Raw genomic sequence first — 24,944 nt, forward strand, 5'->3', positions numbered from 1 at the left:
AGAACGGGTCTTCAGATTCAGCAACACACTCAAGCTTACAGTGTAGGGGTGGGCAGAGAGGAGGTTTTGAGGGTAGAGGATTCTACTGTATTCCAAGAACAGAAATGAGGCCAGAGGTGCTGGAGCAGTGAGCAGGGGGAGAATGGTAGTGGGTGTGGCAGGAGAGGGATGCAGGGACAGTGCAGAGAGTGCCTGGTACACCAGTTCAAAGAAGGAGAGTTTGAATTCTGAGAGTCATAGGAAACTACTGAATGGTGTTCATCAGAATGATGTCATCTGATGTGGGTTTAGAGAAATTGTGACTTTGGCTGCTGCTGTTCAGTCGCTAAGTCGTGTCTGACTCTCTGCGACCCCATGAACTAGAGCACGCCAGCCTTCCCTGTCTTTCACTATCCTGGAGTTGCTCACACTCATATCCATTGAGTCAGTGGTGCTATCTAACCATCTCATCTTCTGCTGCTCTCTACTCCTTGGCTGATGAGTAGAGAGTTAATTAGAAAGGGGAAAGTATAGACAGAGGGAAAATAATTCAGTTATAATAATCCCAGGCACCTGTTAATGGTGGTGTTTTGGATGAAGATGCTGTATTAGAAATGGAGAGAAGTGGAGGGATTAGAGATTTGCTTTGGAAATAAAACCAACAATACTTGCTAATGGATTGGAAGACAGTGGGCAGGGTTCAGGGAAAAATAAAAGATCCAGGATGGCTTTCAGGTTTCTAGCTTGTGCAGCTGAGTGTCTGAGGTATTATTTACCAAAATAGAAAACACTAGAGAGGGACAGGTTTTGGTTAAAACAAAGAGCTCTGATTTAGACAGTTTTTAAAAATTTGAAATCCTTAAAAGATATTTAGTGGGAATGTCCAGTAGACGGGTGTATAGGTGGAGTTTGGAGGAAAGTTTTGACTATAGAAATAAACTTGAGAGTCATCAACATGTAGATGGTCTTGAAACCTATGTGATTAAAAGAAAATAACAAGAGTAGAGAGAAAAGAGGGACAGCATAGAGCTGTAGGATACTGTAATCTTTTGAGTTTGATAGAGATAGAAGCCAGCAAAGGAGATAGGGAAAAAAATCAGCAACGAAGTAGGAAAAAGATGAAAAGCAGTGTCATAGACATCTTGAAAGGGCAGCAGTTCAAGAAGTAGGCTGTCGGATGGGGAATACATGTAAATCCATGGCTGATTCATGTCAATGTATGACAAAAACCACTACAATATTGTAAAGTAATTAGCCTCCAACTAATAAAAATAAATGAAAAAAAAAAGTAGGCTGTCTTGGGGTCCCATGACCACCCACTAGTAAATTGCCAAAGGACCCATGACTCTACACAGTCATACTCACAGTCAAGATTAATGAAGCAAAAGACACAGTGCAGGCAGAGCGGAATAATGATACATTAGCGAAGACCAGAGAAGTCTACCCGTTCTCAGTGAGGGTTGCACAGATGCATGCTTCTCTCCAACCTGAAGTCTGTCTCCACTCACGGAAGCCCACTTGAGTCTTGGAGGCCCAGTGTTCTTCACAGGAGCTGGTCGCATGACTATTGTGACCAGCCAGGACACATACCCACACTAGGTACCAGGTACCCCTTATGAATATTACTGTTTACTTTAAACAATGCTTTCAGCTCAGTTCAGTTCAGTCTCTCAGTTGTATCTGACTCTTTGCGACCCCATGAATCGCAGCATGCCAGGCCTCCCTGTCCATCACCAACTCCCAGAGTCTACCCAAACCCATGCCCATTGAGTCGATGATGCCATCCAGCCATGTCATCCTCTGTCTTCCCCTTCTCCTCCTGCCCCCAATCCCTCCCAGCATCAGAGTCTTTTCCAATGAGTCAACTCTTCACATGAGGTGGCCAAAGTACTGGAGTTTCTGGTTCAGCACCAGTCCTTCCAAAGAACACCCAGGACTGATCTTCTTTAGGATGGACTGGTTGGATCTCCTTGCAGTCCAAGGGGCTCTTAAGAGTCTTCTCCAACACCACAGTTCAAAAGCATCAATTTTTCAGTGCTTAGGCCTGTATATACTGACCCTCTGTCTTGTGGGTACAGAATAGCATCATTAATTACTGAACATTGAAGGAGTTTAGTGCTCAGAGTTTGGTTAAGGGCATTATGATGAGTTTATGAGTTTAAGTGTTCTAGAGATAAGCAAGGAGGAAGTAAAACAGACAAGCTATGTTAATTCTTTCCTTGCAGAGGTCCTGGCCAACCATGCTGGATGCGGTTATAAGTGAAGTCTGAGAGCCGTAAAGTTAAGTGATAGATCCCAGTTGCGTTAGTTAATCTCTGTCTCTAGACAGATTCATTCAGTTTATTCAGCAAACATGTACCAAATGCTTACTATAGTTTGTGACACGTGCTGGCATAAAAATACAGAGGTAAAGAAGTCAAATGTGGCCCCTGCCCTGATGGAGCTGATGATCTGAGGCGTGAATGGGAAGGAAGAGACTTCCTAATGAATGCAGATGGGATTCACCTTAGGGGATAGATGGCAGGGGACCTGCAGGATAGAAGTGAGTTAGGTGAAAGGTGAAAGTTAAGGCCATAAATAGTGTGTTCAAAGGTCTGGTCGTGAGGGGGCATATGGGCCTTGTGGAGCAAAAGTTGAATGTGGCTGGAGAGGAGAGCATGAAGGGGTGAGAGGAGGCAAGATGGGCAAATTGTGGAAGACCTAGCCTACGTTGTGAAAGACTTCATGCTTCACCCAAAGGGAGTCGCCATCATCCTAGGGACTCCTGCCTGATAGGTTTGTTTTCTTAAGCAGAAAATTTCTGATTATTTTATAGTTCACTTTGCATTGCGATAAAGATTCTCTTTAAGAAGTAAAGTGGAACATCCATGTCTGAAATAAGAAAACTAGTGAGAAAATATAAACATGCCAGGGTCAGTAAACCAGAGCACCAACAAAACATAATATTGAATCTACAAAAATAAGAATAATTTTTTTTCAGAACTAATCAGCATAAAAAGTTCTGATTTAAATACCACATTTGGGTCTGATTATTCACTTAAATCTTAAAGATCATTTTTAGTCATACAACTTAAAAGCATGTTAATGATGCATTGCACATAGTGTCTTTTTTGCCCTCACAAAGCACAGATCACACAGAGATTTTTTTTTTTTAATCAGTCATTTTGGAAACAAATTATAGTTATTCCAGACTTATATACCAAAAGCATTTAATAATAATTAAATCTATAATTCAGAGAGAGGTGTTAGAGTACCTAGGAATAGATACTTAAAATTTTTTTCCTGACTTTATTGAGATATAATTGGTGTATAATTTTATGTAAGTTTGAATTATGTGATGTGATGATTTGATACACATGTACTATAAAACGATAACCAGAAAAAGATTAGTTAACATCTCCTCCTCCTCACATTTATACTCTTTTGTTTTGATGGTGGTGAGAATATTTTAAGTCTGATCGTTCATTCAGCAACTTTATATAATACAGTATTGTTCATTACAGTCACTGTGTGTTTTAGTCACTGAGCTGTGTCTGACTCTTTTTGCAACCCCATGTGACTGTAACCCACCAGGTTCCTCTGTCCGTGGAATTTTCCAGGCAAGAATACTGGAGTGGGTTGCCATTTCCTACTGCAGGGGATCTTCCTGACCCAGGGACTGAACCCAGATCTCCTGTATTGCAGATGGATTCTTTATTGCTGAGCCATCGGAAAAGACTTTAGTCATTGTACTGTATGTTAAATCCCCAGAATTTATAACTGGATGTTTGTTTCCCTGGATCAACACCTCCCATTTCCCCTGCTTCCCAGTCCCTGGCAACCACCAATCCATTGTTTCTGTGAGTTCAGCTTTTTCAGATTCCACATGTAAGTCAGATCATAGCTGAGTTCACTTAGCATGATGCCCTCATTTCCTCCATGCTGTCTCGGGTGGCAAGATTTCCTTCTCTTTTCTGGCTGAATAAAATTCCATGCTATGTACGTGCCATGTTTTCTTTACCATCCATCCATCTGTGGACATTTAAGTTGTTTCCATGTTTTGGCTATTGTGAATACTACTGTTTTGAACTTGGGGGTGAAGATACTTCTTGGAGATACTGATTCTGTTTCCTTCAAGTAAATACCCAGAAGTGGAATTGCTGGGTGACATGGTAGTTATCGGGCTTCCCTGTGGTTCAGACAGTAAAGAATCTGCCTGCAGTGCAGGAGACCTGGGTTCCGTCCCTGGCTCGGGAAGATCCCCTGAAGAAGGGAATGGCAACCCACTCCAGTATTCTTGCCTGGAGAATCCCCATGACAGAGGAGCCTGGCAGGCTACAGCCCATGGAGATGCAACAGAGTCGGACATGACTGAGTGAATAACACTTTCACTTTACTTTTTCTCCATGGTAGGTGTAATTTTAATTTTTGTGGGGGAGAGGGAGGGGAAATTCCATACTATTTTTTATAGTGGCTGTACCAAGTTATGTGCCTACCAACCATGCACAAGATAGAAACACTTTCTATTTTAAAACAATATTGGAGTTACCATGAAATCCAGTTGACCCTTGAATATTATGAGCTTGAACTGCATGGGTCCACTGTGGATCTTTTTTTTTAATAGTAAATACTACCAAACTACATGATCTGCAGTTGGTTGAATCCTCTGAGGAGCCACAGATACAAAGGACTGACTAAATTACACGCAGGACTTTTGACGGCTCAGAGGCTTGGCACCCCTGACCCGTGTGTTGTTTAAGAGTCAGCTCTACAATCACACGAACTTTGCAAGTGTTGGGTAGCAGCACAGACGGGGAACTTAATCTTGGTCTCATTTTCCAGCAAGTTATTGAATAGGAGCAGCGAGGATGAGGAAATGAAAGACATGCAGCTGCTGTTTACTGAGTACCTGTCATGCGCCAGGCGCTGTGCTAGACTCTTTACAGATTTTCCTCACTTAAGCTACACAAAAGCTCTAAGTTATTTACATTCCTGTCTTAGAGCTGAGAACAAACAGATTTCATAGATGAAAGAACTGATACAAAATTGTGTCTTGGTAACTGATAGGTTTAGGTTGATAATCCAAATGTGTCTTCCAGTAATTCATTTATATACTCGGTCAGCAATTGATTTATTGCCCTCGTGTTGTCTATCAGAACCTTGGCAGGAGGCTGCAAAGAACCTGGACCTTTCTCTTTAGGAACTAGGGCCAGGGCCCTACACCTACTCACCTTAGTGGGAAAAGCACCCTAATAGGGCTGTAAATGTTGAAAGGTGCTTGGGAAAGTCAAGAAAGGTTTATCAGGGAAGCTGATAATTGGACAAAGCTGTGACTATTCCCAGGCAGACAGGTGACAGGGTGGGAATTCTTGGTGAAATGAATGGAGAAAACAGACTGGAGTAAGGGGCAGGGCGAGATCGTACTCCAGGCAGCATCTGGGGCCCTGAATGCTGCCCTCATACACAGTGAAGGATAAAGAATTGACGGTGGTTTCTTGTTTTGTTTCCCTTTTTAAATTAATTTTTATTGCAGTATAGTTGCTTTACAATGTTGGGCTAGTTTCTGCTCTATAGCAGAGTGACTCAGCTCTATGTATACATATATTCCCTCTTTTTTGGATTTGCTTCCCACTTAGGTCTCCAGAGAGCATTGAGTTCCCTGTGCTAATAGGTTGGTGCAAAAGTAACTGCAGTTCAGACCATGAATTTTAAATCATTATAACTAGGCTCAAACACGTCTTTATTAATCAAGATAGGAACCATTACAATCAATACATTTCTGCCAATGAGAAATAAGTTTGTTTATTCCTATAGCATAAAAATCCATGCTTTGGGATTCCATAAACCCTTAGAAAGCATTTTCTGCCTCCTGCTAGTTGTGATATTGTTTCCCTGCAAAAAGTTGTTGAGATACTTGAAGAAGTGGTAGGTAGTTGGCAAGAGGTCGGATGAATACGGCAGATGAGGCAAAACTTCGTAACCCAATTCATTCTGTTTTTGAAGCACGGGTTGTGAGACATGCTGTTGGGCATTGCTGTGGAGAAGAATCGGGCCCTTTCTGTTGGCCAGTGCCAGCTACAGGCTTTGCAGTGTTCGGTGCATGTCATCAATTCGCTGAGCATGCTTCTCAGATGTAATGGTTTCACCAGGATTCAAAAAGCTGTAGGGGATCAGACTAGCGCAGACCACTAAACAGCGACGATGACCTTTTTTGGTGCAAGTTCGGCTTTATGAAGTGCTTTAGGGCTTCTTCTTGGTCCAGCCATGGAGCTGGTCATCGCTAGTTGTCATATACAATCCACTGCTCTTTACATATCACAATCCATTTGAGAAATGGTTCATTGTTGTGAGGAATAAGAGAAGATGACACTTCAAAATAATGATTTTTTTGATTTGTGGTCAGCTGATGAGGCACCCACTTATAGAGCTTTTTCACCTTTCCAATTTACTTCAAGTGCCACACGACCGTAGAATGGTCGACGTTGAGTTCTTCAGCATCTTCTCATTTAGTTGGGAGAGGATCGACTTCGATGATCCTCCCAGCTGGTTGTTGTCAGCTTCCGACGGCCAGCCGCTATGGTTGTTGTCGGCTTCCGACGGCCAGCCGCTATGGTTGTTGTCGGCTTCCGACGGCCAGCCGCTATGGTTGTTGTCGGCTTCCGACGGCCAGCCGCTATGGTTGTTGTCGGCTTCCGACGGCCAGCCGCTATGGTTGTTGTCGGCTTCCGACGGCCAGCCACTATGCACCTCGTCTTCAAGGCTCTCCTCTCGCTTGCAGACTTCCTGAACCAACGCTGCACTGTTCATTCGTTAGCAGTTCCTGGGTCAAATGTGTTGTTGATGTTGTGAGTTGTCTCCACTGCTCTCTGACCCATTTTGAAATCAAGTTTTAAAAAAATCGCTCAAATTTGCTTTTTGTCTAACATCATTTCAATAGTCCAAAATAAATATAAAATAGAAATAAGTCCTTAGCAAAAAAAAAAACAGAAAACTAGAAATGTGCATGAAAGTGCTGCATAACATAACCACATTATGCTTAAAAATGTATTCCAATATCTAACAGCAAATTTCAACAATGCAAAACTGCGATTACTTTTGCACCAACCTAATATATAGTAGGTTCTCATTGGTTATCTATTTTATGCATAGTAGTTTATTTAGAATTGATGATGATTTCTAATATGTCTTAGCACCTAGGGTATCTTAGTTTGTGCTCACTGGAAAATACAAAGTTTTAGGAAGATTGTGTCTTTGTGAGTTTGGTTATGGTTTTTTGGAAACAGATTGTTCAAAGGACAGTGATAAATAGGGAAAATATTTTGACTCACGTAACTCTTCACTAAAATTGCATAGTTTGTAGCCCCCAGGGAACTGTGATTCCACAGAACATTTTGTTCTTTATCCTTGGGAAAATATGTTTTAAAAGGATTAGGGACTCCCCTGGCGGTTAAGACGTCACCTTCCAATGCATGGGGCTTGCCTTCAGTCTCTGGTTGGGGAGCTAAGATCCCACAAGACTTGTGGCCCAAAAACCTAAACATAAAACAGGAGCAATATTGTAACAAATTCAACAATGACTTAAAAGATGGTCCACATTAAAAAAAAAAATCTAAAAGTAAAGGAATAAAAAGGGGTTTTTGAGCATTAAAATTGTATGCTTTATTGAATGCTTGCTACATACTAGCTACTTTCACATATTATTTTAAATCCTGATGTCAATCTGGGAACTCAGTAGTTTTATCCCTGTTTTAGGGGCTTCCCAGGTGGTGCTAGTGGTAAAGAACCTGTCTGCTGATGCAGGAGACGTAAGAGACATGGGTTTGATCCCTAGGTTGGGAAGATCCTCCGGAGGAGGGCATGGCAACCCACTCCCATATTCTTGCCTGGAGAATTCCATGGACAGAGGAGCCTGGCGGGCTACGGTCCATGGGGTTGCACCAAGTCCAACATGACTGACACAACTTAGCATGCACGCATCCCTGTTTTACAGATGGGAAACTGGGGCTTGGGGAAAGGTTGCATAAAGCAGTTTAGCTGGTAGGCAGCAGAGCTAGGAAGTCAAACCTAGGATCAAAGTTCTAGTTTCTGCAGTTTTCAAATGGTCTCGGAAATTTAATTTAAATATATTCTATCAATATCTTGGCTGATCACCTATATGTTGAAGTAGGCAAAAGATCTCACTCTTGAGCCTCCCCATGCCCACATCATAACTGTATTCTGGGCAGGTGTAGCCTCTCTTATTGTTGTTCATTCACTAAGTCGTGTCCAACTTTGAGACCGCATGAAAAAACTGTTCAATTTTGAGGTGGAAACTCTAGGGAAATAAAGTAAGCTAATGAAAGAGAATACTTTCCCAATATGAGAAATTAATGACCAAGCATTTGATTTTCAAAACATCCTATACTCATAGGAATCAGTGTGATCTTAGAGGCCATGAGTGACCAATGAGAAGTTTAATAATGTCTTCTCTTATATGAACTCTTTTTATAGCTGCCTTTAAAAATGTTCTCATTTGGCAGTCATTTAAAAAGTAGATGTTTTAATGCTCACTTCTGCAGCACATATACTTTAAAAAAAAAAAGATTTTAAAATTAGGTGATAGAGTGAAATTTGAGTGTTCTATCAAAGTAATCTTAGTAAGATCTTGGTAAGAAAGGGTTGTTACTATCAGATATTGAAACTGGAGAGCTATCAGAATAGGGTGAGATACTGAATTTATATGCATACCAATAAATACAGATATTTGTAAATAACAATAACAGTTTAGGTAGTGGTTAAGAACATAGACGGTGTAGAGTAGAGATTGCCTGAATTCAAATCCTGGTTATGCTATTCACTATTCGTGATCTAGAATGAGTTTCTTACCTTCTGTGCCTATTTCATTTTTTTATAAAATGTAAGTAACAATATCTGCTTCATAGGGTGTTGAGAGGATTAAATCAGTTAATAGATATTAAGTGCTCAGAATTTGATTCTGTTGCTGTTCAGTTGCTAAGTTGTATCTGACTCTTTGCAACTCCATGGACTGCAGCACACCAGGCTCCTCTGCCCTCCACTGTCTCCTGGAGTTTGCTCAAATTTATGTCCATTGAGTCGGTGATGCTATCTAATCATCTCATCCTTTGTCTCCCTGTTCTCCTTTTTCCTTTAGTCTTTGCCAGCATTGGGGTCTTTTCCAGTGAGTCAGCTCTTCGCATCAGGTGGTCAAACTATTAGAGCTTCAGCATCAGTCCTTTCATTGAATATTCAGGATTGATTTCCTTTAGGATTGACTGAATGTGATTGCCACATTGTAAATGCTACAGAAGCATATTCTGTTATATAAATTGGGGTATTTAGCGTGGTACTGACACATGTTTTGGAGTTTAAAATACTCAAAGCTACCCTTTATTGAGGGCATCTTTGATGTCAGGCACAAGGGAGGCAGTATTTGTTCTCTATCTCATTAAATCATCACAATACCCTGTAAGGTAAATACCAATTGACAGCTTTCAAGACCGACTTGCCAGCAATTTAGTAACTTGCTCAGGGCCCCAGAACCAGTCACTAGCACATTCAGCCCTGAGCTTTCGGTCTCTAGAGGTTGGCTCTGGCACACCTAGCGGTTTAGGCTGACCTTATTCCTGCCAGCACAGCCTTGTGACCTGGGCCATACAAGTGCTAGTGCCCAGGCTAGACCCTCCATTTTACAGAAGAGAGACACAAAACCATAGGATTAAGTGAACTTCCAGAGGTCACCCTCTAATCAGACTGCGGAGTTCAGATTGGGAAACCAGATAAGGCTGTCTCTCTATTCAGGGTCCAGTGCTTGCGGTATGTTTGACCAAAAATTTCAGGATAAGCTGTCAGATAGCAGGCAACTGATTCCACTGGTATCTAGCACATGCATGCTCAGATACTGGGGGCCAGATCATCCTTTGATTTAACTGGTTTGTATTTATATACTCGACAACTTGAATGAACTTAGAAAGATGCGGAGTTTTTTGTTTTTTCACTTCTGCATTTGCTTTGGAAAATCCCTTCTCTGTCTCAGTTCGGTTCAGCTGCTCAGTCATGTCCAACTCTTTGGACACTCTGTGTGACCCCATGGGCTGCAGCACGCCAGGCTTCCCTGTCCATCACCAACCCCGGAGCTTGCTCAAACTCATGTCCATCAAGTTGTTGATGCCATCCAAGCATCTCATCCTCTGTCATCCCCTCCTCCTGCCTTCAATCTTTGCCAGCATCAGAGTCTTTTCTAATGAGTCAGCTCTTCGCATGAGGTGGCCAAAGTATTGGAGTTTCAGCTTCAGCATCAGTCCTTCCAATGAATATTCAGGACTGATTTCCTTTAGAATTGACTGGTTTGATCCCCTTGCAGTTCAAGGGACTCTCAAGAGTCTTCTCCAACACCACAGTTCAAAAGCATCAGTTCTTCAACACTCAGTTTTCTTTATGGTCCAACTCTCACATCCATACATGTGGATGACTACTGGAAAAACCATAGCTTTGATTAGACAGACCTTTGTCAGCAAAGATCCTTATCTTTAATAGAGAGTCCTTTAAAGTCATATTTAACAATGATGTAGTAATCTTCGGAAAAGACTTGCACATATTTCTCTTTATCACTGGTACTCAGCAGATGAGAGCTTTCTATGCTGTTGTTTGGTCACTCAGTCATGTCCAATTCTTTGCAACCCCATGGACTGCAGCACGCCAGGCTTCCCTGTCCTTCACCATCTCCCGGAGCTTGCTCAAACTCATGTCCATTGAGTCAGTGATGCCATCCAACCGTCTCGTCCTCTGTCATCTCTTTCTCCTCCTGCCTTCAATCTTTCCCAGCATCAGAGTATTTTCTGATGAGTCAGCTCTTCGCATCAGGTGGCCAAAGTATTGGAGCTTCAGCTTTAGCATCAGTCATTCCAGTAAATATTCAGGATTGATTTCCTTTAGGATTGACTGGTTTGATCTCTTTGTAGTCTAAGGGACTCTCAGGGGTCTTCTCCAGCACCGCAAGTTCAAAAGCATCACTTCTTTGGCACTCAGCCTTCTTTATGATCCAACTCTCACATCCATACATGGCTACTAGAAAAACCATAGTTTTGACTAGACGGACCTTTGTTGGCTAAGTGATGTGTCTACTTTTTAATATACTGCCTATCCTCCTGTAGAGGAACACGTGTGCACAAAGAATGTATGAGGATGTATATTTACAGCATTAATAATAAAAAAGATATGGTCATTTAATTAATGCTATTGAACTGTATACTTTAAATGGTTAAAATGACAAATTTTATGTTTTATGCAGTTTTTGAAAATTAATAATGTAATATTCCAAAACCGTTGAATTATATACTTTAAGTGGGTGAATTGTGTAGTATGTGTATAATACTTGATAAAGCTGTTCAAGAACAACTATACATTAATCAACAGAGAATTGATTAGGTGATGCTATACCCAATCAATGGAACATTCCACAATGTTTATAAAAGAATGAGTTAGGTTTTTTCTTTTGACATGGAAAGATTCCAGAATACATATGAAGGAAAAGATGTCATATCCAAACTTTTTTCTATGCATTTATGTAGAGAACATCATATGCACATGTCTTCAGTTTTGTTTTATGGGTACTGCTTTGTTAATATTGTTATGCAGCTTGCCTTTTTCACCTAAGTGTATGGGAGGGTGGGGATGGATTGGTACCTGTAGTCATACCTCATTGTTTTAAACTACTCCATACTATTCGTGATTTGATTTTACCATAGCTTATTCAGTTACTTCCATGTTGATGAGTATTTAGGTGACTTAACAACTTTCAGTTATCGCAAGCAGTTTTGTGATTGATGCCCTTTGAACGAGCACATGAGCTCAATAACTTCCTGAGGGTCAGCATTGCAAGGTCAAATGACTAAACAAGAAGAATGTATATTTACACTTCCAGCACCACACACGTGTGTACATTTCCCCACCTCCTAACCAACACTGAAATTTTTTTCCAATCCAACGGGTAAAATATGTCTCCATTTAAAATTGTGTTTTCATGATTGAAACGTAAAAGGAGCATGTTTTCACATTTTACTTCACATTAAATAAACATCAGGGTACTGCTCTAGATGCTGGAGACAGCAGTGAACAAATTCCTGCTCCTATGGAATTTACATTCAAAGTGTATTGGCCATTTTTATTTTCTCATGCCTATTGCCTATTTTTCTGTAGGCCTTCTTAGGTATTTAGGATAGTCTTTGTTATATGTGTGGCAAATATTTTCACCCATTCTGTGACTTGTCTTTAAATGTTATTTTCAACATCATTTGCCTTATAGAAGTTTTACATTTTTATGAAGTCATATTCATCAATCTTTTTCTTTATGCTTTTATGTTTTATGTCTCATTTTAAAAGGCCGTCTTTACCCCCAAGGTCATAGATGTATATTCTATACTTTTTCTGGTACTTTGTAGTTTTAGTTTTTACATTTAGCACCTGAGTCCATCTGGAATCTATTTTGGTGGATGGAGTGGTGTATGGATGGATTTCACATCCTACAGTATATATTTTTAAATGTTAAATTTTTTTTTAAAAAGTATGCATGATTTTTGTAAGCAGAAAGAGTAATGATGATTTTGAAAACATACTTATAAGTGGATTCCAGAGGAGGAAAGGTAAAGTGATGGGAAAAGAGGGCTGTGGCCTATGGAGTGGATTTGGGTCATAATGAATCTAGATATGGACAGAAAGAAGAGCTCTGGCTGACCTTGTGTCCTGGGAGCTACAGCACCTCAGGAAATACATGAGTCATCTCAAATAAACACTAAGTCAGCTTCAGAATCCAAGAATGAGAAAACAAACCAGAGTGAATCAGAGATTGGATTCTTTGGTGTTTCTGGTAGTAATATAATAGAATTTGTTAATTCATCATCTGGGACAAAAATGAGTTTGGGATAATCCTATTTAAAAATAATCCAACACTACATAAATGATTCACTTCATTCCCATTAGTTCTGACTACCAGTGGTTAGTAAAAGTGGTATATTGATTAACACTCTTTTAGATATAAGAAATCAAAAGTGGCAGAAATAGGGTAACAAATGAACAAAATTCAGATAGATAATTCTTTAAACGGGGGGGAGGGGTGGAGTGTGATCTAGTCTAGGCTAAGCCACACAAAGCCACTTTGGTACCCTTCTTCCTTTGGCATTAGATCCATATGATCCTTTAGTGTCTGTGTTACACTGATGAGTTTAAAAATACCAATGCATTTATCAAACGTGTGTTGATTGCTATGTGCCAGGCTCTTTTTAAGTGCTTTTCAAATATTAGCTCACTTACCCCTCATAACAACCCCATGAGATACAGAAATAAGCCTTATTTTACACATGAGAAAATAGAGCTAAGGAGGGGCCCAGCATCACATAGGAAGTCACAGAATCACAGTCTGGACCCATGTGGTCTGGCTCCAGGTACACACACCTGCTCTGTGGGACATCCATGCTGGGCTGATGTGCTGCATTCTGAGGGAAATGTTCTCAATATGGTTTGCATCATAGGATGGGATACTACATAGCCCTGAGAAGGAGTTACATTTACAGACAACAATATGAGTAAATCCACAGTTGGAAATGGATTGTACCTGGAAGTAAGCACGAGTGTGCTTCTGCATGCTGGCTGAGCATGTGTGCTCAGTTTATAAAATCCACAGTGAGCTGTAAAATATATAGTTTCCTGTATGTATACTGTATTTTACTGAAGAGGTGGTGGTGGTTGTTTTTTTTTTTTAATGGTGTATATTACAGTCAGCTGAGGAATTAGGAAAAATGCAAACTCCTGAACTCATATCTAGAGGTTCCCATTCTGGATGGGGCCCACAAGTTTGCAGTTTTAACAAATACCCCAGATAACCCTGCTGCCGGAAGCCCAGAGACCTGCTCATAAGAAACACAGTGATGCTACCAACCTACTCTACTCTTGACCTATTTAACCCTGGCCAGCAACAAGACTGTGCAAGATGAGCAAAAGAATTATTCATGGGACCTCCCTGGTGATGCAGTAATTAACACTCTGTACTTCCACTGCAGGGGCACAGGTTTGATCCCTCATTGGGGAACTAAAAATCTTGCATGCCGCAAGGCATTGGCAAAAAAAAATTTTTTTTTTTGAGAATGATTGAGCTTACACTGTAGGATATAGGGTAGACAGAGATATATCTTAATGACTTTAGAGTCACAAAAAATGCAGAAACACTGTATAAAGTGCCCACAACAAGGTTTCTCTGAATCCTTTTCATGCTGGCATGAGAGGTATCTAAAAATCCTCCCTCGTGTTAATGGAAAGAGGGTAAACTTCAAGCCTGGCTCTTTCTACTCAAGTTTATCTCCATTAGCTAGAAGTCCTCTGTACGCAACTATCACCATTCACATCCTCCACCACCTCTTCTTCCCCTTCCATCCAAATGCACGTGCCGTGGTTCTGCCCAGCTTCCCTGGCGGGCCTCTGTCATTCCATTTCACGCCCACTTACATGTGGGTCACGTGGGGAGGGCCGTCTGAAGAGCACGTAATCACTGGCCTTCAAGAGTGCGCCTGATTCTGAGGGATGGTTGGGCACGTCTCAAGGTGTGCCCTGTTAGTAATTCTGTAGCCCAGCGTGCTGGCTTCTTGAGCAATGAGAAACCCAGGCACATCTTTTTGCCCACCCTTTCTTAAGAACCCGCCTCATCTGTACAGCCCAGTTATTTGACTGAGAGTGCTGAAGTGAATTAGGTGACAGCTTGAATAAGGGCCCTGTCTCCAATGTGTCAGACTCCACTGAAGTAAACAGAGGCACCTTGTCAGAGGGGATGAAGACCACCGTGTGCGGCAGATGAGAGGTGCAGAGCTGTCCCTGTCCTAGGAGATGTGGGATGCACCAGGGCGACACTGACCCGTTGTAGGAACGTGTCTAACAGCATCAAAAAAAGGGGGTTCTGGAATGGCTCCCTACAGCCATTGGGACTTTTCACTAAGATTCTTGTGTCACAGCCCCTGAAAAAGCGGGTGCCTTTCAAGAGACCGGATGTGCATCATACACTTACGTGATTGATCACAGCTTTTGGACATGGCATCTGGCCCACTCTCTCTTGAGAATAGTTTGCCAGTGAGCCACGTGCTATGTGAGCAAGCTGCCTCATATCATTGTGAAATTGGAAGGGCATAATTGTTCATCAAATACATATAAACTAACAAAGATCGAGATAAGATGTCCTTTAGTTGGTGAGTAAACTTTGGTGGCTGATTAACTGCTGCATTTCCTCATGCCTCTTTAGAAATGGGCATTGCTCAACCCACATTTTAAGGTAGAAGCTGACCTGAGATGCAAGCTAATTATACAGTCTGAAGCAGATAAGTTGGCTCTGGGAGATTTTCTAACCTTGAAGTGTTCAGTGGCAGTGATCCATGTAATCTTTGGTCTGCTCTGGCAGACAGTTCAGGGCCTAAACATACAGTGTTGTTCCCTTGGACATATTGAGCCAAAGCTGCAGCTATACGTACAAGATGGCATTGTTAAAGCTATGATCTTCAGCTTAAGAAGATTTATGATCAGTCAGTTGTACATGCACAGCCAGAGAAATAGTTGGGAAGCTTAGCGACTTCCAAAATAAATGATCATTTCTTTGTCCATGTGGACATAGGTCTACTTTGCAGATAATGTTGACTTTGAATGGTAAGAAGGGTCTCAAAACCTCTTCTAGACATGAAAGCACATTACATTCCCAAAGCTTCTTAATTAATGAGTCTAATGCCATTATTGGAGAAGTGTCTTATTGAGAATTGCTCTTGTTGGGAGGGGAGAAGGATGTGGGAGATGAAGCTGTAGGTTTATTTTGGGAGTCAGATGCCTCATGGATTCAGGAGTTAGATGCCTCAAGGTCTTTGTCCCAAGAAAGAGAAACAACTATTGCATCTAAAATAGTAACAGAGGAAGTTCTACTTTATGTTGAAGGAGCAATGTGGAACAAATATTAGTCTTAGAGTAAAATTAAAAGCCAGTTTGACTCCAAGCCGTCAGAACCTATTCTCTCAACTGTAAAATGAGCATACCACTTGCCTTACCTATCTCATGGGGTTTTTGTTGAGGATTAAGTGATAAGCTGACATGTGAAAGTATGTGAAACACTTTGGAAATTATTAAAATATCAGGATTTTAAGCAGATATGCCTTCCTGAAATCTTTGAATTCTTCCTCAGATTCCTTGATTATGACATCATTTAAATATGCTATCCCCTCTGTAATTCTAATAATCAAATTCTCAGTGCAACACTAGAAAAGCCCCAAATCAATAGAAATTCCTACTAAAGCAGCTCACCTTATAATGCCCCTCAGTGAGTGATAATTGTTGATGGGTCTGCTGAAAGCATCATTGCTGACTCTTGTAAGCTTGAGAAATCCATTGATAATTTCTAAAGGTTGGGTGTTGCAAAGATGTTAATGCCAAAGCAGTGATTCTTGTGGGTTTGTTTGGAAGTACATATTTATATTTGTATTGAGTTTGCAATGAATTTAACACGCTGCTTTGTTACAGAAGTTAATCAGCACCAGTTTATCGCTTAAATGATGTAGAACTATAGTGTTAAATATGCTCATATTTTTCTTGGCTATCTCAAAAATAGAAACAGGGACTTGCCTGGTTGTGTAGTGGTTAAGACTCCATGCTGCCAATGCAGGGGGCATAGGTTCAATCCTTGGTTGGAGAACTAAGATCCCACATACCATGCAGCATAGCCAAAAGATAGGAAAAAAAGAAAAAAGAAATGTAAATAAATCTCATACTCACCACTCTTTTGAAAGAGGTTGAATGATTATCATGTAGCTTCTTAAGTTTGTTGACAACAAATTTATGCTGTGATTTTGTCAAAGGATAAATGAAAGGACCCTTGAAAGCCAGAAACTTTCCAAGTTCACAGTCACAGGCTTTCTCATCCTTGCCTTCTCAGCAGCCAGGGCCTATCCCTGCCTCCCCTCTGCTTCCTCAGTTGTAGCGGTCTTACTGCTCTGTTCTACCCAAAGCCTGAACAGGATTGTGACCATATTCAGGCAAGAGAAAAGTTCCAGCCATCTACATCTTTTTTTCCCTGATCCAAAGCCCAATCCTGAGGAAGACACGAAACTCACGATTAATGCAGCCCACCATCCAAGCTTCTTATTCTATGTTAATCACTTGACTTTACTAAGTTAATGACTTGGTGACCAGAAAACTCAATGATCACATAAATCATGTGATTTAAAAATACTTCTTTAATTTTTTTCTGGTTGTAATAGAAATTTAAAAACATCCTTTAGTTAACATTCATGTTTGCATCGAGATGATTTTTCTTTCTCAATATATATGGAGATCTAATAAGCTATTGTGGGCTCTTCCCTCGTAGTCCAGTGGCTAAGACTCTGAGCTCACAATGCAGGGGGTCCAAGTTTGACCCCAGGTCCAGGAACTAGATTCCACAAGTCACAACTAAGAGTTTGCATGCTGCAACAAAGACCCAGTACAGCCAAATAAATTTTTTTAAAAATAAGCTATTGTGTCTCGGTTTTGGATAGTTTGCATAGTAACTTCTTAACTCCCTTTCTAGTATGGTTTTGTGTTTTCATCAGGAAGAGGCAACCTGTGAATTTCTCACCTTGGGGCCTCTACCCCCACCTACCCCCAACCACGACTTCACCTTTCAGGTAAATAACTGCGACCTCTTCTGACCCTGCATTTCACTTTTCAAACTATGGAAACCAGTGAATCAGGCTATGATTTTTACTTTTTACCATTATCTTTTACAAATCCTGTCCCCTCCAGCTTTTATTTTGATATATTTCAAACCTATAGAAAGATTGCAAAAAAATTAAATATTCAGTTTTCATTTTTATATCCACCAGCTGTTAATATTTTGCTACATTTGCTTTCTGTCTCTCATGAGCTCTATCTATGGGTTTCAGTGAACTATTAGAAATGGTAAATAGTATGCTTACTTACAAACATCTAAGCATACATCATCTAAATATGACTTCTTCCTAACCACAGCACACCATTATTGAATGAAGAAAAATAATTACTCAATAAACAGTATAGTCCATTTTCAAAGTTCTCCAGCGGCTCCGAAAATGCCTCTTTTATCATTTTTTCCCCTTAGAATCCAATTAGAAATTGGAATCACACTGCCTATAGTGCTCTATCTCTTTAGTCTTGTAATCCGGGGCAGTCCCCCTGCCTTTTGTTGACATTAACCATCTCCCATTGGACCAGTTTTTTGTCATTGACTGATTCCTAATGAACCAGTTCTTTATCGACGAGCACTGGGGTTGCCCACCTACAGGGATGGGTTGGCATCTCTCCATCGCAGTACCAGACTGGGAATCTTAACATGATTTCCAGCCTCCGTCTCCTGGAGACTATTAAAATCTGAGTGATGGCTTCAATCACTTGGGCAACAGACCACGTAAGAAAACATTGTGAAGGATGCATTTGTGGTTCAGCACCGCTGGCCAAGGCAACCTGCTTCCTCACCCTGCCTGTGACGGTGCTGCTTCCAGGCTCAGCACCAGCCTCCGGCATATTGCTTGGGAGTTCTGAATGAGGTTCAGTTCTTGGGCTTAAGTAAATCCACCTGATGTCTGGTGGCATGAACGTTCAAGACAGTTTTCATGCTGTCACCATCAATTTTGAGGGACATGTTTTCTCAAGACAGCCTGTTCATTCTGTGAATCCACACCTCAGTTTTTTAAAAAAAAACACTGTAGCTGATTTTGGTCTACTTGAACTGATCTGCACATTTTCTGAAAGACACATTTTTGGGGAATGATGGTTCTGTCCATATGTTAGGGACACTGTCTACAGTTGAAATTTTTCTTTACTTGCTCTGATGCTGCATCATCTCCTAGGGCCTATGGTGGTGGTCGTGTAATCACTAAGTCGTGTCTCAGTCTTTGCAGCTCCGTGGACGGCAGCCCACCAGGCTCCTCTGCCCATGGGATCCTCCAGGCAAGAATCCTGGAGTAGGTTGCCATTTCCTTCTCCAGGAGATGTTCCCGACTCAGGGATCAAACCCAGGTCTCCTGCATTGCAGGTGGATTCTTTACCGACTGAGCACCAGGGAAGTTCAAAGGGCCTGTAGTATCACCCGTCAATTCAACTCAAGGCCCTCAAACAAACATGTGCTCATCATGTTTCTGGCACTGTTTATAAAGTTTGTGAGGATTAGATGAGATAGAAATCCCATGAGGTATAGGTACCATCAATCCTATACCATAAAAACTAAATCCACTCAGCAAGATTAAGCAATTAACCCAATACCCCATGGGTAGTAAGTGGCAGAGCTGGGGGGTTTTAACCCTGGCAATTTGATTCTAAAACCTGCCCAAGGCATCGTTACAAAAGGTGCCACTAGAGGGACATTGCATATCTTTCAAGAACTCTCAGATGCTATTTGGAGGCATATGTTCTGTTGAAAATCTGGTTTAGATGTACTTACTAAATTATTGACCCAACTGTGAAACTTAAATCTCAGAATGGTAAAACCAGTGAGAAGTCTACTTTTGTTAATCCCACAAAAGCACCAATGGTCCTACTTTTAGGTCAAGTTTAGACCTTAAAGGAACCTCATTTTGTCAACTTTGGGGCTTCCCCCACTGTCAGAAGTTCAGCATATTTCTGTCTGAACCCTGGCTTCCTTTACTTTCAAGTGAAAGCCTTTTAGATACAAACTCAACAAATAGGATGACTGAGAGGTCTTTGTTCTTCTAAGCAGCTTATGAGAAAACTAGTAAAGAAATTGCCATGATTCCCTGCCACTGAAGGATGAGTTCTTATGGTAGCAAAAAACAGGCAATTAGGATAAGCAGGCCTCCAACAAACTGGGGTTTGAGGGAGGGAGCATGGAAGAAGGGCTCAAATGGATCTGAACTGACCTCATTGTAAAACACAGCTGTGTGACACCTACAGGAATGTAGAAGAAGTAAAACCACCAACTGGGAAGAAAGAACCAAAACACTAACACTGAACCAGAATTCCCCTGGAAAACCTTAAAAGAGAACCCACCAATGGACAATAAACATAGTGCTAGCTATAATGATTGACCTTTTAAAATAGCATTTTTTAAAAATCTCAAGTACTTGTTTGTACTTTAAGATGATATTTAATTTGACTGTTAAAACCAAGCCATTCTTCAAAATGAAGATCTGATTTTGTCTGACCTCTCCCCTAAGGGACCAAAAGCGGAAGCTCACAGCTTTTTATAGTATGAGGCCTCTAGAGATTTTCACTTTGGGGATTTAAAACAAGTTTCCTGTGTCTCTATGAAAAAAAGACTAGAAGGGAACATAAAAAAAAATAGGACAGCTGGGACATGAGAGTTACGGCTAGCTTTTAAAAGTTAATTTTTTTAAAAAAATTCTCTTAGTTTTATAGCTTAAAAATTAAAAATTTTTAGAGGAAGTGGAACAGATTTATCAGCTTCTGACCTGGGAATAGAGTGGGAGGAATAGAGAAGGTAGAGTTGGAAGAGGAGGAAGGCAGAGCAATTTCCTGCCATCTTCTTGTTTGGGTTGATGGTTGGTGATTAATGAGACAAGCACTCTGCTTCTCTGGGAATCGTGACTAGCCTTGAAATTTTAAAAAAAAAAAAAAAAGAGGAAGAAAGGAAAACGTTTTCCAATTCACTACATCTTCATGTTTTTTCCTTTTCTTGTTTCAATTGAAAAAGATAATGTCCCCAAGCAATCAGAAGAGTTTCTGATTTAGAAATTGAAACCCCCAAACTTCCCTACTGACCTGTTCAGGAAGCAATAACATGAAACTAACAGCTCCATTTCTCAGGTGTCATTTCACGGCATTAGTGCCACGGGGACAAATAAGTAAGCAAATGAAATCCCATCTCCCCATGATGACGGATGAGTCTAACCGGAAGCCAGATATTTTGTTTGGATCTCAGCAGTCTCTCGTATGGAAATATCCCCAAGAAGATCTGAAAACCCTGGGATTGATCTAGAAATTTGGAACTTTTTCAGAGCCCACCCCAGATAGTTCTTTGTAGACTAGCTGTAAGCCTTTTCTTCAGTCCTGGACCCTGGCTTCAACTGAACTTCTTTAGTTGATCATTTTTCCAGCCATCCATTCATTTAGCAAGCATTTATGGGCCACCTACTACATCTGTGCCAGGCATGACACTACCTACTGCAAGCACAGAGATGCTAATCCTTTGCCTGCAGGAAAACCTGTGGTTTTCGTGTTAGGAGAGGGGTTGCAGAAGCATGTGGGAAATGTTCAAGAGGGAGAACCACTCAGGCTGGTAAAATATAGGATCAAGGAAGAAGGGTAAGAAAGGTGACAGATGGGAGGAGTCTTTTGGTTGAGCCTTGGAAAGCCAAGAGGAAGCCGGCCACTTTGATCAGATAGAGGACTATCCATGCGGGAGCAAGAGCGTACATTTACAGGCATCAAGGCTGATGGTAGCTCCCATTAGAATCACACATGATTAAATTAACAGTGCCTGATATGAGGAATTGTGGTAGGAGGATAGAGGCAGCAAGGCCACAATCCATGAGAGACCGCTTGCCATGCTGAGGAGTTTGGATTGTACTTTGATGTCATGGGAGGAAAAGGGACCAAAACTCAGGGTCTTAGCTAGAATTTAGAACTTCCGGAGGCAAGAGGCAGCCCAGTCAGTCCCATGGCTGCTTCTGTGCAGAGTAGGGCACTTGTTCTTGTCACAGTAGCAGAAGGACCTCTAGGTCGCCCGATTTCTCTCTGCACCACTGAACCCCTTCTTGACAAGTTCCTCCATTCAGGAGCAATGTCAGGAATTCCGACATTACACAGTAAATGGCATTAAAGCTCCATGAGGTCATATGGCTGACTGGGGATTGGAATCATTGCATCTTACCAAGGATGGGTTCACAGCTTTGCATGTACAGAATCAAACAGACTGGACATTCACATGGGCTGCCCAGACTTCTCAACTCAATGCAGAAGCCCCAGTGACTGCTGGGCCATTTGCCATGTTGGGAGAGAGTGTGTGTGTGAATTTTTTTTTTGTCCCAGAAAAGGTCTGAGTAGAGCAGATGAGTTTCGTCCATGTCCTTCCTCCTATTGCTACTCCACCTACCCGACTTTTTCAGCCTAGTCGGCTTAGCAGACAAATCTCTGAAGTAGAGCTGTCTCCAGATTCCACAGCTTTGGGGCAGAGCCACTGAGGCTTGCCTGTAATCCTTGAATAGAGAGCAGTCTGGGAACAAGCTGGTAGTACACTAGTTTGCAGACCAGTCTGAGATTTGCATCCCAAAGGAAGGAGATGATAGCTCTAACTTCTCAGACCATCCTCATAGGGTCCTCAAAACCTCCTCGTCCCATTTCCAGTTCTCCAGACGGGAGAAAGAAAAATCTCAACATCAGAAATGGCACATGGCAATTCATGGGCACAGGTTCACGTTTCTTTGATCTTTTCTGTCCCTTAGGAGACTGGAACAGTGCAGCATAATGGTTAGGACCAGAGCAGGCTCTGCATAGGCTATCCAGCTCCATCCTTTGTTACTATGGTTCTCAAACTTTACGTGTATTTTTAATTGAAGGATAATTGCTTTACAATGTTGTTGTAGGGCAGAAACCAATACAACGCCAATCAGCCATAATTATACGTATATCTCCTCCCTCCCCTCTCTCACCCCACCCCTCTAGGTTGTTATGGACTGCCAGGCTGGGCTCCCTGTGTCATATAGCAGCTTCCCACTCGCTGTTTTACACATGATAGTGTGAACACGTCAATGCTACTTTCTCAGTTACGCCCTACCCTCTGTCCCCCACCGTGTCCACAAGTCCCATCTCCGTGTCTGTGGTTCTTAGACTTTCACCGTGTCCACAAGTTCGTTCTCTGCATCTGTGGTTCTCAGACTTTAGCGTGCATGAGGATGCCCTGGGGAGCTCGTTAAGACATGAACTGCCGGCCCTCACCCCCAGGGTCTCTGACACAGTACTTAGGGGTGGAGTCTGAGAACGTGCATTTCTAACAAGTTCCCAGAGGATGTGATGATACTGTTGGGACCACACGTGAGAACCATGGCCTCATGAGCTTCCCTAGGATGGCACCTCCACCTGTGTGAAAGGATAATCTTTGTACCCACTGCCTATGGTTGTCAGGGCTAAGTGAGCATATATAAAGTGCTCTGAACTGTGAGTCATACTACTGTGCAAACATAGCCATTCTGGAGACCTCCCTGTTTTGTTTGCAGTTGTTTGTGCTGTTGTCATAAGCCACTTAGCAGGAACTTCCTCTTCCACTTCCAGGCCTGAGGTCTCGGAGATTGCGTCTTTAACCCGACCGAAGTTATGTGCTATTTTTCAGCTCCTCTGGGACATTATTTGATGCCAGGCTTTGTGTGTGTGGTAATGGGAATGAGGATAAGTGAGACTGAAGGTTTGGTGTTGGAGCATTGGCTTCTTTTTTAGGGAAGACGGGAGGAACTCGCCAGCTTTACATCAGTCTTACCAATAGAGCTCCTGGTCCCACTTATGTATGAAGACGCAAACTCATGCATCAAGCAAGGCCCCCTGAGCTTTGACTTAGGTCAAAGGGTAATTGTAAGGACACAAAGAGAAATATGCTAGTCTGGGAAACAACTCATCTACCAGCCTGGAGGCTGGTGCCTCATGGGTTGGACCTTGCATATCATCAGCCTTGTCATCACTGCAGGTCTGTCTGCTCCTGGGACCAGGCCACCCACACAGGGATTCTACTTCTCTCTGGGTGTGTGTCCAGAGAGTAGAGATGCACTTGGAGTAGAGAGAGTCTAATGGGGTCGTTATATCAACACCTAGTATGGACCATCCCTCTAGGGTAGCCCTCAGTTCAGGTGTCTTGCTGTGGCTCAGTGGTATAGACAGGTAGCAGCCTGGAACTTGTTCCAGGGACAAATTATGGCAGTGTGATCCTGAAAGAACTGCTGGGGAACTATCACCCCAGAGTGGGATTGGCCCTGACCTACCTATTACTTTCAGAAGAGCCCAGAGTCATCAGAAGAACAGAGATACTGGAATCAGACAGACCTGGGTTTGAATCCTGGTTCTGCCACTTTTATCAATGAATTGTGGGTATCACCCACCACACAGAGGTGTTGTAAAGATCAAGTATTATAAAGTGTAAAGATCAGGTATTATAAAGCTCAGCACACAGTATCTGAACTTAATAAACAATAAGATTTAGTGTTTTATTTTTAAAAACTAGAAAGATGGAAAAGTGAAAACAAAGTCTTGGTTTTATAACCCTATCACTTAGCCCATTTTTACTGACAGTGTGCTGTTTTCAATTCTTATAGGGACTCATCAATTATTTCATTTAAGGCTTTATATGCTTTGGAGCTGTTTCATTCCATGGTATTTTGTTAGTAAGTAGTCTGTTGTACATAGTTGTAATTATATAATTTTGTACTTTGATTTCTTTACCATGATAAAATATTTTACATTAAAAATTCTGTACATAGCCACTATGGAGAACAGTGTGGAGATTCCTTAAAAAACTGGAAATAGAACTGCCATATGACCCAGCAATCCCACTCCTGGGCATACACACCGAGGAAACGAGAACTGAAAGAGATACATGTACCCCAATGTTCATCACAGCACTGTTTATAATAGCCAGGACATGGAAGCAACCTAGATGCCCATCAGCAGATGAATGGATAAGAAAGCTGTGGTACATATACACCATGGAATATTACTCATCCATTAAAAAGAATACATTTGAATCAGTTCTAATCAGATGGATGAAACTGAAGCCTATTATACAGAGTGAAGTAAGCCAGAAAGATAAACACCAATACAGTATACTAACGCATATATATGGAATTTAGAAAGATGGTAATGATAACCCTGTATGCGAGATGGCAAGAGAGACACAGATGTATTGAACAGTCTTTTGGACTCTGTGGGAGAGGGCAAGGGCAGGATGATATGGGAGAATGGCATTGAAACATGTAAATTATCATATGTGAAACAAATCGCCA

General features: G+C 41.5%; 1 protein-coding gene across 3 annotated transcripts in view; it reads left to right on the forward strand.

Moving 5' to 3' along the window:
• The window catches only part of CPM (carboxypeptidase M), a 72,057-nt gene that overhangs the window by 10,521 nt on the left and 36,592 nt on the right, over window positions 1–24,944 (forward strand). The window lies entirely within an intron of this gene.

Source organism: Odocoileus virginianus, chromosome 24 (assembly GCF_023699985.2).
Source record: "Odocoileus virginianus isolate 20LAN1187 ecotype Illinois chromosome 24, Ovbor_1.2, whole genome shotgun sequence".
NCBI lineage: Eukaryota > Metazoa > Chordata > Mammalia > Artiodactyla > Cervidae > Odocoileus > Odocoileus virginianus.